The sequence below is a fragment of the Pecten maximus genome, chromosome 1 (assembly GCF_902652985.1).
Source record: "Pecten maximus chromosome 1, xPecMax1.1, whole genome shotgun sequence".
Lineage (NCBI taxonomy): Eukaryota > Metazoa > Mollusca > Bivalvia > Pectinida > Pectinidae > Pecten > Pecten maximus.
Window position 1 is genome coordinate 25,747,030 of NC_047015.1, and position 16,854 is coordinate 25,763,883.

At 38.5% G+C, this 16,854-nt stretch overlaps 1 pseudogene; it reads left to right on the plus strand.

The window, feature by feature from the left end:
* The first annotated feature begins 129 nt into the window (after window positions 1-129).
* Window positions 130-14,131, plus strand: LOC117336332 (annotated as a pseudogene).
* Window positions 14,132-16,854: the final 2,723 nt, after the last annotated feature.

Sequence of the window (16,854 nt, forward strand, 5' to 3'; positions counted from 1 at the left end):
TACTGTTTATATAATACGTATACTCGACACTAGGAATGTATACAAGTATCATTCGTATTTCCGCAGGATGAGAAGGTTATTGTATACTGTCGTTAGCTTCCGATCAGCACACCACGCGACACAGCCATCATGTCGGAATCAAACCCAGTAGTATTTCTCGATATAGAAATTGATGAAGTATATGAAGGGCGACTCAGGTTTGAGGTACGTATAACTTTTTTCGGTCAGTATTTCGTATTGAACAAAACATTTAAAATGTTTCTAAATAGTCATCATCTGGATCTGGGGCATTGTTGGAAAGATAAGTTTAAATGTGGAAAGTGACATTCTGGTGGCACAAACCCGGCCCTAATAGTATGAATCACGAAAACAAACTACACATCTGTACACTTGAAGCATTTATGTAACTAAAATCTGAAAACCAAAGACATGATTTAAATATCCAGAATGACATATTTTTCCATTAGATATACCACAACTACGCTGAGTGTACAAGTAACGCCAGAACAAATGCCTGTCTTTAAAACATACAATCTCCCCACCATTCAGCCTTTGCTTGGCTTTGTACTTAGATTTGATCTATTTAATAGGTCGTCATCCTGGACAGCAAACTGTTTATGTACTAATTAAATACTTTTTGAGTACACAAGTGTTGCTTTGGTTTGTAAAATAAAGGCCAGTTTTGTGCAAAAAGAATCCTTTGATCAAAGGTCACTTTTCAACCAAATTTTTTTTATCAACAGTTTCAAAAATGGCCAAAATTTTCATAATTTTGATGCATGATTATTAAACATAACCCCTTCTCCATTTTTGTCGACTACGAGAAGATCATGAGACATTTCTGACATTGACTTATGGCCAAATGAAAAGTCCGCATATTGAATTTGATATCCTTGTGCCATTAGGATGGATAATGGCAGGCTGTGGTATTTAGTATCGAGTCAAGATTCGTTGATATTGCGAAATACTCATATAGGTTCAGGTGCATTTTAAAGAAAACAATGAAGAGGTGAGACATGTAAAGGTTATAAAATATTTCCCCGTAAATCAGGTTTGTTCTCCATTATCCCACGTTTTGAGGATCAAAGGATTATATAAACAGTTGAGAAGAATGGCAGACTAATTATATTCTGTTCTGGGAAAGTGCATATGTACTGTACAGGTAGATACGTACTTGTATTTTCAAATATTCATACTACATGTACTATATATAGGGTCTAGTAAGTAATAACGACGGTATGGCCCAATATAGGTACTGGATCATAACAAACAGATTTTCGCTGGATGTGTATTACTAGAAATAGATCATTCGTCAGAAAGTAATAACGACAGTGCAGACAAGTAATTTGTCGAATTTTCGAGGCAATCTGTCCCTTTATCAAGACACAAGTACATTACAAACGATTACATATAGACAAGTGAAAAACAAGTAACTCTAACAGTATGGACAATGAAAAAAATGTCAAATTTTCAAGGCAATCTGCCCCTATATCAAGACAAAGAGAATACAAATACAATCACCTGATATATAAGCAGTACTAGAAAATACAATTAGAAACAGAGTAATATTTTTGTAGTAGTTGAAATAACAACCTTGACCCTTCGGCTGGCGTTGGCCGAAGACGAAGGCTAGCGTGACATGTACAGAGCCATGTTCTATGATGGAACGCTATGTGACCAACGGCCAAGATAATATACTCCAGATTCCATTAATTCAGTTCAATTAATTAACACAATGAAATGTATAACTTAAAAGCTTTACTTTTTTAAGGATTAACAGTATTGCTGTGACATAATCACCTTTCACGGATAATCATGATCACATGAGCATGAAAGGGGATGGCGTGCAGTAGCCTGTAATAGAAAGGGGAGATAATAAACATTAAGTCAATTATACACTTGAGAAAATATTTTAATGACTTATCAATCGTTTACATTGCAATTTTTATTTCGTTGTCTCTTTTTTCAGTAAAACACTTTTTACACAACAAAATCGTCATCATCATTCAATGTTGGAGTATTCTCATTCATGTCTGCTGAATGAGTTAAATCTGTCCTCACTACTTTTCTGAGAGGTCTTTTATACAGTATCACTCCGATACTCACTTCTTGTCGTTTTTTTCTTGGTCTTTATATCCGTTATTGTATTAGGCACAGCAGTACACCCTTCCTAAATGGTTGACGATATTCCTCTACCTGTTGTGTCGATTTTTGCGTCAGCAAACTTAATTGGCATGTACTCGCAGGTCCTATATAGAATTAATAATACGTCGATATTGGGGTTTTGATGGAGGTATATCTTTAGGTATTCCTCAAATACTTCAACAATATCTCTGGGATTTGTACGGTATGAATGGTATACGATACATTTTGGTTCCACACGACGACTAGTTAGACCACAGTGAAATGATGAGAAAATAATTCATTCATAAGTTTGATCCTCACTATAAACGGGGATGGAGTAAGTTGAGAGGTAGGTTATATGTGTAACATTTTAAAACAAGAGGCCCATGGGCCTTAACGGTCACCTGAGATTTGAAATATTTCAGTAAATTTAATTGACACTTTTTGGCCTGACCCATCAGTCTAAGGGATCAGTCAGGGCCAACATGTGCATACCATTAAGCAGTCATCCCAAAATGATAGTGTTAACAAATTTAGAATGAATTTCAAAACAAATAAAACAAATGATAGTCAAAAATGTGATTTCCCTATAACTATAGTAAAGTTTATCCCCTCCCATGGGGCAAACGTGAGACCCCAGGGCCAGGAAATTCACAATTATGGTGAAGCATCTTAAGACCCTTCCATCTATGAATAGCATTTTATTCTACCAAATCTGAGAGTAGAGAAGAAGATTTTTGAAATTTCAATCAATTTGACCCTTTTGGCCCCGCCCATCAGCCCCTGGGAGTCAACCAGGGCCAACATGTACATACCATCAAACTGTCATCCTATGCTGATAATTTGAACCAAGTTAGAGTGAATTCCAATAGAAATCCAACAAATAATAGTCAAAAATGTTATTTCCCTATATAAACTATAGTTTACTCCCTCCACAGGGGCAAACATGAGCCCCCAGGGTGATGAAATTCACAATTTTGGTAAAGCACCTTAATACCCTTCCATCTATGAAGAGTGTTTGATTCCACCTTATCTGAGAGTAGAGAAGAAGATTTTTGAAGTTTTAGTCAATTTGACCCTTTTTGGCCCCGCCCCTCAGGCCCCTGGAGGATGGGGACCATATAATTCACAATTTTTGTTGACTTTTAGCCATAGAAGCTCCCTGCCAAATTTCATTGAATTTGGTTCAGTGGTTTTGGAGAAGAAGTTGAAAATGTAAATTGTTTACAGACGGACGATGCACGACGCACGACGCACGACACACGACGACGGACAAAAGGCGATTAGAATAGGTCACTTGAGACTTTGTCTCAGGTGACCTAAAAAGTGTCATAAACCTGGATAGTCTTGGATGTTCTTTCAAGATATATGAACGTCTTTCTCCCTGCTGAATCGGTATGGGAAAGATGACATTAGTTAGGCCTTTGGCAGTCGATTTCCTGTAAATTCATCCATTCATTCATTCAACTATACATAAGGTAGTACATATCTGTCTTCTTCGTTTCTAATCCTCCAGTGTAAGCTTTCGGTATGGCGTAAGATTCCTTTTGAGGTTAAATCCTTCATTTCCTTAGGCGAGTGAATACAATGTTTAACATATCAAAAAAGGAAACACACTTGACGAAAATATCGCTGTATCGCAGCAACGATGTTATATAATGTGTTTGAGGGGTCCTCGCTACCATCAGCTCGTCTAGCTTCATAAACAAAGCGACACATTAAAAAAATCGCAATACAGAGGGATTGGCATTTGACGCCTCATCCCATGTCTTAAACACATTAATTGCAAAAGTATTGCTATTTTTGATATTTTTAGACTGCTGCTGAACAGAATGTATGTCCTTTGGGATAATTGCAATAATACATGTAAACAATTGATAGAATCAATACAGCTAGAAGCTACACGTATTATCACTGGACTTAGGAAAGGAACTCCACATAATATATTATACAGAGAACTTGGATTGGAAACTTTAGAAAGTCGTCGAAAAAAACATAAACTTATACTAATGTACCATATCTTACATAATAATGCACCCCAATACCTAATTGATATAGTCACTCATACTTAAATGACAATGAAGACACAGTACATCATCATTATTCAATCAGCCACTATGTAGATCAGAAAATTATTATAACAGCTTTTTCCCAACTATGCTTCGTGAATTTAATTCCATTGACACTAAAATTCTAAATTCACCATCCCTGGGTGTTTTTGAGAAACTTATCACTCCCGTCAATTTAGACCAGGGTCTAATCCGTACAACGGACATTTTTAAAAATAAAGGTAATAGAAAAGAAAATATTATATTATGTCAACTTAGAAACAATGCAAGTAATTTAAATTTTGACCGTTTTAATGATCATCTCATAGATTCACCATTGTGCAGATGTAATCAAGGGGATGAAACTTCATGCCATTACTTTTTTGAATGCTGCTTATATGAACAGCAAAGGCAAGAATTGAAACAAAATATCAATAACCAGCATCATCTAACCACTATAATATTAACACACGGAAATTACTTGTTGACTGATGAAATTAATATCAACATTCTGAATGCCGTTCAAAAATACATTAAAGATAGTAAGAGATTTGATTAAACTCAAAATTAACCATACTTTTTCAAATGTTATTTTCTAAAACCAGACTCACTCAATTAGTTTTTGATTATTATTTTACCTGTATTTACATATATTCTATATTGTTCATATTCTTGATATAAGAATGTGGTGAACCTGCGACCTGCTTCAAAAGTCAGCTGATCCCTGAATATCTCTGATTGATTTACTTAATTCAAAACTAGTATATTCAACTAGAATCTTTTTTATTCAAATGTATAATTACACAGTTTGTTATATCTAACATATGAAAGCTTTGCTTGGATGCAGGGGCATTCAGTCTGAATCTAGCGCAATAAGATGGATGGCTACAGAAGTAGGAGTAAGACATTTTATGCATGAACATCTAAAGTGCTGCTGGATTTAAGGGTGGGTGCCAATCCTGTATCTAAGCAATAGCTATTAACTGAGAACTACTAGAACCTTATCACCTCCCTTTTCCACTAATTGTTAGTTCTTTTTATAATTACCTCCCTTTGACCATAAAAATCAATATTCATAAAAAAAATTCATCTCCATAGACATTTCATCTCCATTGACTTAATTTATATACATATTTCTTATACTTTTTCACTTTCAATTGTTTTAGTTTAATTCTACTATTGTTCTGTTTGTATTGGGGAAGACTTATATAGGCCAAGCCTGCTGTCTAACCCATTTGTATAAATGTTATACAATAAAATATGTTGAAATGAAAAAAAAAAAAAAAAAAAATGTATGTCCTCTTCTAACACAGGAGCAGCAAACCTGTCTTTTGGGTTTGTTTTTACCGATATTGTCTCCGAAGTAAAGAGTTTGTGTATCATATCAGAATGTTTGTGTGATGTTTCCAATAGAAAATTGCCCAAATCATTATCATCATATGGAAACAAAAAACACTGCTATCCTTTCTGAATCATACAGGCTGCACTGTAGAGAATAAACTTATAAAGTTCCGATTAGTATTCAACTACATAGGTACATATTAATGCATCTAAAGTGTAGGGTAGGGAAAATGATGTATACTCACTTTTTTCTGTTTTGTTCGAGTTGCGAAAAATGCAGTGAGTCAGATATTGCATGATTTCTTGTCACTCATGCCTTATTAGACCAGAGTATTTCTCGAAAACCATGCAATTACCTTTACACAGCCCTCTTCTTTGTTTTCTTTAAAATGTACCTGTACCTGTATGAGTATTTTTGAATATCAAGGAATCTTCGCTCAATAATAATGCATTATCAATCCTAATGGACACAAGGATTTCCATATGAAGTGGATTTCGGCTTAGTACTGTACTGTAGTAACCGTCTAAATACAATATGGACATTTCAACAAAAAAATATTATAAGGGGTTCTTGGAAATCCAACAATGAACATTTCAGGACGAGAGTGACAACGTTTTCAGTTAAATTTGCAAATAAAGAAAGATGAAGACAATCAATTACGCTGCAAACTGAATAAAATGTTGTTTTTTACTGAAGAAACCATAATTTATCATTTTTCTTTCTTTTATAATTACAAATGTATCATCTATGTTTATTCTTTCAATTGTATTGATTTCATCGTTACTTACATATTGATTATCTCCCCTTTCATACAGCGTTTGTAACAACATTCCACTGCACACGCCTATCCCTTTCATGGTTAATAGTGACTAAATAATGGTTATTGTTAATGATACGGTAAGTTATCTGTATTAAGTCTTTAAATCCTGCCACACTGTTTTTGGTATACAAACAAAGGAATTATAAATACCGAGAAAATCTTTCATTACAATTATTTTTATTTTAGCTTTTCGCTGACAAAGTACCGTTAACTGCAGGTAAGTAGCAAACCAATTACTTATAGCTTCTATGTGTAAGCGAGTCGTTAGCATCATGAAAACACACACATGTTCATGTTCATGTATAATCGCATATTCATTGATTTCTCAAGACAACCGGCCAGGATTTAAGGTTAGTTAATCCAAGGCTTTTCAAATCCGATAGTTAATCTAAGGCTTTTCAAATCCGATAGTTAATCCAAGGCTTTTCAAATCCGATAGTTAATCCAAGGATTTTCAAATCCGAAAGTTAATCCAAGGCTTTTCAAATCCGATAGTTAATTCAAGGTTTTTCAAATCCGATAGTTAATCCAAGGCTTTTCAAATCCGATAGTTAATTCAAGGCTTTTCAAATCCGATAGTTAATTCAAGGTTTTTCAAATCCGATAGTTAATCCAAGGCTTTTCAAATCCGATAGTTAATTCAATGTTTTTCAAATACGATAGTTAATCCAAGGATTTTCAAATCCGATAGTTAATCCAAGGCTTTTCCAATCCGATAGTTAATTCAAGGTTTTTCAAATCCGATAGTTAATCCAAGGCTTTTCCAATCCGATAGTTAATTCAAGGTTTTTTCAAATCCGATAATAAATCCAAGGCCTTTCAAATCCGATAGTTAATCCAGTGCTTATCAAATCCGATAGTTAGTTCAATGCTTTTCAAATCTGAAAGTTAATCCAAGGCTTTTCAAATCTGATAGCTATTCCAATGCTTTTCAAATCCGATAGTAATTCAAGGTTTTTCAAATCTGATAGTTAATCCAATGCTTTTTCATAGCCCCCATAACAGTTTGGCTTATTTATTACATACAAACAATAGAGATAAATATACGATGGTTGTTGAGGGGAACTTCAGCCCAATCAAATAATATATTTCCACAGCTGACAGTAAACGTCTAATAAGAGAGATGAAAGGTGTAGTTTGATTCTTCGGGTCAGTGTACCTGGTAACTTCCTTTTCGCTATTTATACCACCAACACATCTTGGCAACGGACCCTGTGGAATCAGGGATTTTCGTCCGTGTCTTGTATAATGTGGACATGGAAAACGCCAAAATAGATCTGCTCTCCCTAACGGTAACACCTTTTCTTATTCCTCACTGGGTTTTATTATCATGCCTGTCTACATTGTCCTTACGACGTTCTTTGTTTTCTTTGATCTGCGTTACATTGACACCCGTCCACATACATCACTGAAAATTGAAAGGACATCAGGCTCCTCAAAGAACATGACCTAAAATATTAACATGTGAATGAATGTCCTATGGAAAGAACTTCCATGGGAAGAACTCGAGTGGTCCTATCATTTGTGGGGACAAATCGAGTGGTTATACCATCTGTGGGGACAAATCGAGTGGTTATACCATCTGTGGGGACAGATCGAGTGGTTATACCATCTGTGGGGACAAATCGAGTGGATACATCATCTGTAGGGACAAATCGAGTGGATACATCATCTGTGGGGACAAATCGAGTGATCATATAATGTGTGGGACGAACTCGAGTGGTCCTATCATATGTGGGAATAACTCAAGGAGATACAACCCACCAGCGCCATATGAGGACGAGTATTAGATACACCAATGGTCAGGGTCGTATGGGGACGGGTGTTAGAGAAACCAATAGTCAGGGTCATATGAGGACGAGTGTTAGACACCAATAGTCAGGGTCATATGAGGACGGGTGTTAGAGACACCAATAGTCAGGGTCATATGAGGACGGGTATTAGAGACACCAATGGTCATGGTCGTATGAGGACGGGTGTTAGCGACGCCAACGGTCAGGGTCATATGAGGACGGGTGTTAGAGACACCAATAGTCATGGTCGTATGAGGTTGGGTGTTAGAGACACCAATAGTCAGGGTCGTATGAGGACGGGTGTTAGAGACACCAATAGTCAGGGTCATATGAGGACGGGTGTTAGAGACACCAATAGTCAGGGTCGTATGAGGACAGGTGTTAGAGACACCAATAGTCAGGGTCATATGATGACGGGTGTTAGAGACACCAATAGTCAGGGTCGTATGAGGACGGGTGTTAGAGACACCAATAGTCAGGGTCATATGAGGACGGGTGTTAGAGACACCAATAGTCAGGGTCGTATGAGGACGGGTGTTAGAGACACCAATAGTCAGGGTCATATGAGGACGGTTGTTAGCGACGCCAACGGTCAGGGTCGTATGAAGACGGGTGTTAGAGACACCAATAGTCAGGGTCGTATGAGGACGGGTGTTAGATACACCAATAGCCAGGGTCGTATGAGGACGGGTATTAGAGACACCAATAGTCAGGGTCATATGAGGACGGGTGTTAGAGACACCAATAGTCAGGGTCATATAAGGACGGGTGTTAGAGACACCAATAGTCAGGGTCATATGAGGACGGGTGTTAGAGACACCAATAGTCAGGGTCATATAAGGACGGGTGTTATAGACACCAATAGTCAGGGTCATATGAGGACGGGTATTAGAGACACCAATAGTCAGGGTCATATGAGGACGGGTGTTAGAGACACCAATAGTCAGGGTCATATGAGGACGGGTATTAGAGACACCAATAGTCAGGGTCGTATGAGGACGGGTATTAGAGACACCAATAGTCAGGGTCATATGAGGACGGGTGTTAGAGACACCAATAGTCAGGGTCGTATGGAGACGGATGTCAGGGAGATACCACCAACTACCGTCATATGAGGACGGGTGTTAGAGACACCAAGGTCATGGACATATGAAGACGGGGATTGAAGACATCAACAGTCAGGGTCGTATGAGGACGGGGTTAGATACACCAACCGAAGAGGGGGTGGGTGGGTTACAGACACCAGCGGTCAGGGTCATATAAGGACGGGGTTTAGAGATACCAACGGTCAGGGTCATATATATCAGAACGGAGTCAGAGGCAGCAACGGCCAGGGTCATACGAGGACAAAAAAACAAAGAACATTGTAAGGAAAAGACAGGAGAGAAATTATTCTGAAGAGATTTGTGGTTTAAATGGATGCAGCAGATCAATTTAATTCTCTTCTGTGTCTTCAAAGTAGAAGGCTGGAATAAAATCCGCTTCCGGAGGAAGCCACTTTCAGTCGCATCCTACGAGGTACACGAGATGGCAAGCGTCCGCCGAAATACCCAGCTGTGTTCTGGCGTTTTTTATGCTTAATGTCAGATCACCATTATTTTCCCCTCGCGAGGACTCATCGAGGGTATATAAGGATAGGCTCGTACGTACGTTACCAATCGCTCTATCGACCTTATTTAGAATCCAATATTCCTGAATCTTCATACGCTTACTCACAATAATCATATATTGTACGAGTTCGCGTTTAAATCACATGGGGTTAAAATGATGTCATTTTTACTATTAATAGATACTCGACTTCCTCGCTCTACCGACTTCATTAATGATCCATTCTTTTCTAAAACTTCATAGACTTGCATGTTCTCACAAACATCATCTCTTGAACGAAACCTGGGGGGTCAAAATTGAGGCCACTGGTCCTCGTTCTTCCAACTCTTTTGTAATGAAATTTAGTAGTGTTTTCCTGGGCGACAGTGTGACAAGACATTGGTCAATGTTGAATAGCAAGGAGGTAAGTTTAGCTTGAGATGCCTATCATCCCTTCTTTAAGTTACGTGTAAATGTCTGAAAATTATAATGATATAATGTGATATTGCAAATACGTCTATACACAGTAACATATCCTGGTATTTGTCAAGATTTCCTATAGTTTCATCGGAGCCAGTAGTCAATTTAACAACCACAGGGACTAGAGAATGTGTTACAGTCTACGTGTATTTGGACCTTCCCTAGTGTGTATAGCTCATTTTGAGACGTTTTGGGGGGCTACATTAAAATTCGGTAAAAATAACACACACTAAGGAAGACTGTAACAAATTCTCATGTCCCTGTGATGACAGTCTCTAAAGTATAACGCCGTGTTCACAGTAAATATCATGTGAATACGAATTTATAAACCGTAATGACTAGCGAAGATGAGTATATGTGGGCCGTTGAATTGTCTCGCATACAGTATATATATTTTCGATTTCAGTTCAGAACTCCAGAAAAGTAATGCTTTGCTTCACATTTAATGACAATTTGATTCTGCTTCTCTCTGTTTTATCGGCACGAGGATGGCCTGGATATTCCTCAGATAACCTAATATAATATAAATATTTCATTGTATGCATTATCGTATATTGTGGCTTTATGTCAATCATGCGTCTTATCTCATATATGTCAAATGATTCTTTAAGAAAACTTCCGGGCATTGTGCACGGGTGAACTGGGCGTAGAGGGCAAGACAAAAGAGGAGACACTATCCTATAAAGGCAGTCATTTTCATAGAATCATACCGAAGTTTATGTGTCAAGGAGGAGACTTCGTACTAGGAAATGGAACGGGAGGGATGAGTATTTATGGAAGAAAGTTTGACGATGAAAACTTCGACATAAGACACACTGGTCCAGGTACTCTTCGTAACGGAAGCTCTGGAGGGAGATTTTACTCACGACTTACTCGCTACTACGTATATGTTATTATTTGTTAATAGTTATTATCAATATCAATGTATCAAATTTCAATAATTACTTACTATATTATTAATGTTATTGTTGATGATTGATATCAAGATATGTCGATTATTGTTCGTATCGTAGTCATAGTAACATTTTAAATGAACTCATTTTGCATGTTCGTTAGAGTTAAGCCGTCCAATTTGCCGGACAACCTTACCGCGTTTTGTCGTTATTATCTTTAAAGAAAAAGTTGCCGTCAATAAATAATTATTAAAAAGTGGAAACTAAAAATGTTCCAACTAGGCTTCCGTACTTACAGTGTATAGCATATCATTGAGTTGTCGTGTTTATTGAGAAATAAAACATTGATATCATAATCACTATGTATCCTCGCCAATAATTGATATATGCCATAGTTATATATAGAGTTTTATCTTTGTGTGCGTTTATGAATTTTAAATTTCGTATCGGAAACGTTCTTAAACAATGCTGATTTGCTTTTCTTTCTTGATCTATCCAACAGGTGTTTTATCCATGGCTAATTCGGGAGAGAACTCCAACAGTTCCCAGTTTTTCATCTGCACAGTCAAAACCCAATGGTACATACATATAGTGTCTTGTAAGCCATGTTTGGCTGAATATCACATATATATTACATTAACTATACATTCACTGTGTATGACATTGTTACTCGCAGTGTTATCCATAGCGCACATACAGTAGTACATTTGAAAAGTGGATCACATTACACCGGTCAACATTAATTTGACGAGTGGATCACATTTGCCAAGGTCAACATTAATTTGACGAGTGGATCACATTTGCCAAGGTCAACATTAATTTGACGAGTGGATCACATTTGCCAAGGTCAACATTAATTTGACGAGTTTATCACATTACCACGGTCAACATTAATTTGACGAGTTTATCACATTACCACGGTCAACATTAATATGACGACTGGATCACATTTACCCCGGTCAACATTAATATGACGACTGGATCACATTTACCCCGGTCAACATTAATATGACGACTGGATCGAATTACCCCGGTCAACATTAATATGAGGAGTGGATCACATTACCACGGTCAACATTAATATGACGACTGGATCACATTTACCCCGGTCAACATTAATATGATGACTGGATCGAATTACCCCGGTCAACATTAATATGAGGAGTGGATCACATTACCACGGTCAACATTAATATGACGAGTGGATCACATTACCCCGGTCAACATTAATATGACGAGTGGATCGAATTACCCCGGTCAACATTAATATGACGACTGGATCACATTTACCCCGGTCAACATTAATATGGCGACTGGATCACATTTACCCCGGTCAACATTAATATGACGACTGGATCACATTACCCCGGTCAACATTAATATGACGACTGGACCACATTTACCCCGGTCAACATTAATATGACGAGTGGACCACATTTACCCCGGTCAACATTAATATGACGAGTGGACCACATTTACCCCGGTCAACATTAATACGACGAGTGGACCATATTTACTCCGGTCAACATTGATTTGACAGTGGATCACATTACCACGATCGGCATTCATATATTTTTTCTCGCCATTTGACGAGTAGCTTACATCCTGTCGTACACTGAAGAGACCAAAATAGATCTACTGCCCCCTGGTTGTATCACTCTTGATCTGAACTCTTTCTTTCTTTCCTCACTGCTCTGTCTTTAGGTAATTTGTTTTCCTCTTTAGGTGTCTTCTTTTGATATCATAACATGAATTTCTACACCTGGTCTCATTTCGGAGGTCATTGATCAGTTAAATAAGGTTAAGGGCAAAAGATAGCATAGGTTACATTGCTGTATTGTCCGCAATTCATGTCTTATAGACATTCTCTAGCCTAAATCGATTCTTCTTTACTTCTAGCATCAATCTAAAAGTCCAAAAATGGAAAAACGGAAGCACTCTTAAACCGTCACTTGTGAATTGTTTTTAATCTTAACAGTTGGAATTACTTCCATTTAGCTTTATTGCCAGACCAGGAGGTATTGATATATCGTAGTATGCGTGTGTTTGCTAAGAACATTAATTGAATTGTTATTCTAACATACAGACTTTATCTGATTGCAGGCTAGATGATAAACATGTTGTGTTTGGACAACTTATAGATGGTTACAAAACCCTGAAAAAGATGGAATCTATGGGGAATGAATCAGGACAGACACGGAAGCGAGTGGTCATATCTAATTGTGGACAGGAAGCTGAACAACACAGTGACTCTGAACAGGAGACTAAGCAGCAGGACAACTTAGAACTAATGTAATAGATACATAACGTGGTGTTTAATCATACAATTTATCATTAATCAATATTTATACAGCTAAAAGATATAGTATTACCTCACAACAGTTATAAGTAAACTTTGTCACTGTCATCATACTCCTATGTAACATACACACTGCCATCATACTCCTATGTGACATACACACTGCCATTATACTCCTATGTAACACAGAAACTGCCATTATAGATCTACTCCTATGTAACACACACTGCCATCATACTCCTATGTGACATACACACTGCCATTATACTCCTATGTAACACAGAAACTGCCATCATACTCCTATGTAAAACACACTGCCGTCATACTTCTATGTATTATACACTGCCATCAAACTCCTATTTAACACACACTGCCATCATACTCCTGTGTAACATACACTGCCACCGAACTCCTGTGTAACACACTGCCAGCAAACTCCTATGTAACATACACTGCCATCAAACTCCTATGTAACACACACTGCCACCGAACTCCTGTGTAACACACACTGCCATCATACTCCTATGTAACACACACTGCCATCATACTCCCATATACTTAAGTAACACACACACACACTGCCAGCAAACTCCTATGTAACACACACTGCCATCATACTCCTATGTAACATACACTGCCAGCAAACTCCTATGTAACACACACTGCCATCATACTCCTATGTAACACACACTGCCATCAAACTCCTATGTAACACACACTGCCATCAAACTCCTATGTAACACACACTGCCATCATACTCCTATGTAACACACACTGCCATCAAACTCCTATATAACACACACTGCCAGCAAACTCCTATGTAACATACACTGCCAGCAAACTCCTATGTAACACACACACACACTGCCAGCAAACTCCTATATAACACACACTGCCGGCAAACTCCTATGTAACACACACTGCCATCAAACTCCTATGTAACATACACTGCCATCATCGTGGGGCCGCGGTGGCCGAGTGGTTAAGGTGTCCCGACACTTTAACACTAGCCCTCCACCTCTGGGTCGCGAGTTCAAAACCTACGTGGGGCAGTTGCCAGGTACTGACCGTAGGCCGGTGGTTTTTCTCCGGGTACTCCGGCTTTCCTCCACCTCCTAAACCTGGCACGTCCTTAAATAACCCTGGCTGTTAATAGGACGTTAAATAAAAACAAACCAAACCAAAGCCAGCAAACTCCTATGTAACATGCACTGCCATCATACTCCCATATACTTAAGTAACACATACACACACTGCCAGCAAACTCCTATGTAACACACACTGCCAGCAAACTCCTATGTAACACACACTGCCATCAAACTACTATGTAACACACACTGCCAGCAAACTCCTATGTAACACACACTGCCATCATTACTCTCCTATGTAACACACACTGCCATCATACTCCTATGTAACACACACTGCCATCAAACTCCTATGTAACACACACTGCCATCAAACTACTATGTAACACACACTGCCAGCAAACTCCTATGTAACACACACTGCCATCATACTCCTATGTAACACACACTGCCAGCAAACTCCTATGTAACACACACTGCCATCATTACTCTCCTATGTAACACACACTGCCAGCAAACTCCTATGTAACACACACTGCCATCAAACTCCTATGTAACACACACTGCCAGCAAACTCCTATGTAACACACACTGCCATCATTACTCTCCTATGTAACACACACTGCCATCATACTCCTATGTAACACACACTGCCATCAAACTCCTATGTAACACACACTGCCAGCAAACTCCTATGTAACACACACTGCCATCATTACTCTCCTATGTAACATATACTGCCATCATACTCCTATGTAACACACACTGCCATCATACTCCTATGTAACACACACTGCCATCAAACTCCTATGTAACATACACTGCCAGCAAACTCCTATGTAACACACACTGCCATCATTACTCTCCTATGTAACACACACTGCCATCATACTCCTATGTAACACACACTGCCATCAAACTCCTATGTAACACACACTGCCATCAAACTACTATGTAACACACACTGCCAGCAAACTCCTATGTAACACACACTGCCATCATTACTCTCCTATGTAACACACACTGCCATCATACTCCTATGTAACACACACTGCCAGCAAACTCCTATGTAACACACACTGCCATCATTACTCTCCTATGTAACATATACTGCCATCATACTCCTATGTAACACACACTGCCATCATACTCCTATGTAACACACACTGCCATCAAACTCCTATGTAACATACACTGCCAGCAAACTCCTATGTAACACACACTGCCATCATTACTCTCCTATGTAACACACACTGCCATCATACTCCTATGTAACACACACTGCCATCAAACTCCTATGTAACACACACTGCCATCAAACTACTATGTAACACACACTGCCAGCAAACTCCTATGTAACACACACTGCCATCATTACTCTCCTATGTAACACACACTGCCATCATACTCCTACATGTATGTAACACACACTGCCATCAAACTCCTATGTAACACACACTGCCAGCAAACTCCTATGAAACACACACTGCCATCATTACTCTCCTATGTAACACACACTGCCAGCAAACTCCTATGTAACACACACTGCCATCATTACTCTCCTATGTAACACACACTGCCATCATTACTCTCCTATGTAACACACACTGCCAGCAAACTCCTATGTAACACACACTGCCATCAAACTCCTATGTAACACACACTGCCAGCAAACTCCTATGTAACACACACTGCCATCATTACTCTCCTATGTAACACACACTGCCATCATACTCCTATGTAACACACACTGCCAGCAAACTCCTATGTAACACACACTGCCATCATTACTCTCCTATGTAACATATACTGCCATCATACTCCTATGTAACACACACTGCCAGCAAACTCCTATGTAACATACACTGCCATCAAACTCCTATGTAACATACACTGCCAGCAAACTCCTATGTAACACACACTGCCATCATTACTCTCCTATGTAACACACACTGCCATCAAACTACTATGTAACACACACTGCCAGCAAACTCCTATGTAACACACACTGCCATCATTACTCTCCTATGTAACACACACTGCCATCATACTCCTATGTAACACACACTGCCATCAAACTCCTATGTAACACACACTGCCATCAAACTACTATGTAACACACACTGCCAGCAAACTCCTATGTAACACACACTGCCATCATTACTCTCCTATGTAACACACACTGCCATCATACTCCTATGTAACACACACTGCCAGCAAACTCCTATGTAACACACACTGCCATCATTACTCTCCTATGTAACACACACTGCCAGCAAACTCCTATGTAACACACACTGCCAGCAAACTCCTATGTAACACACACTGCCATCATTACTCTCCTATGTAACACACACTGCCATCATACTCCTATGTAACA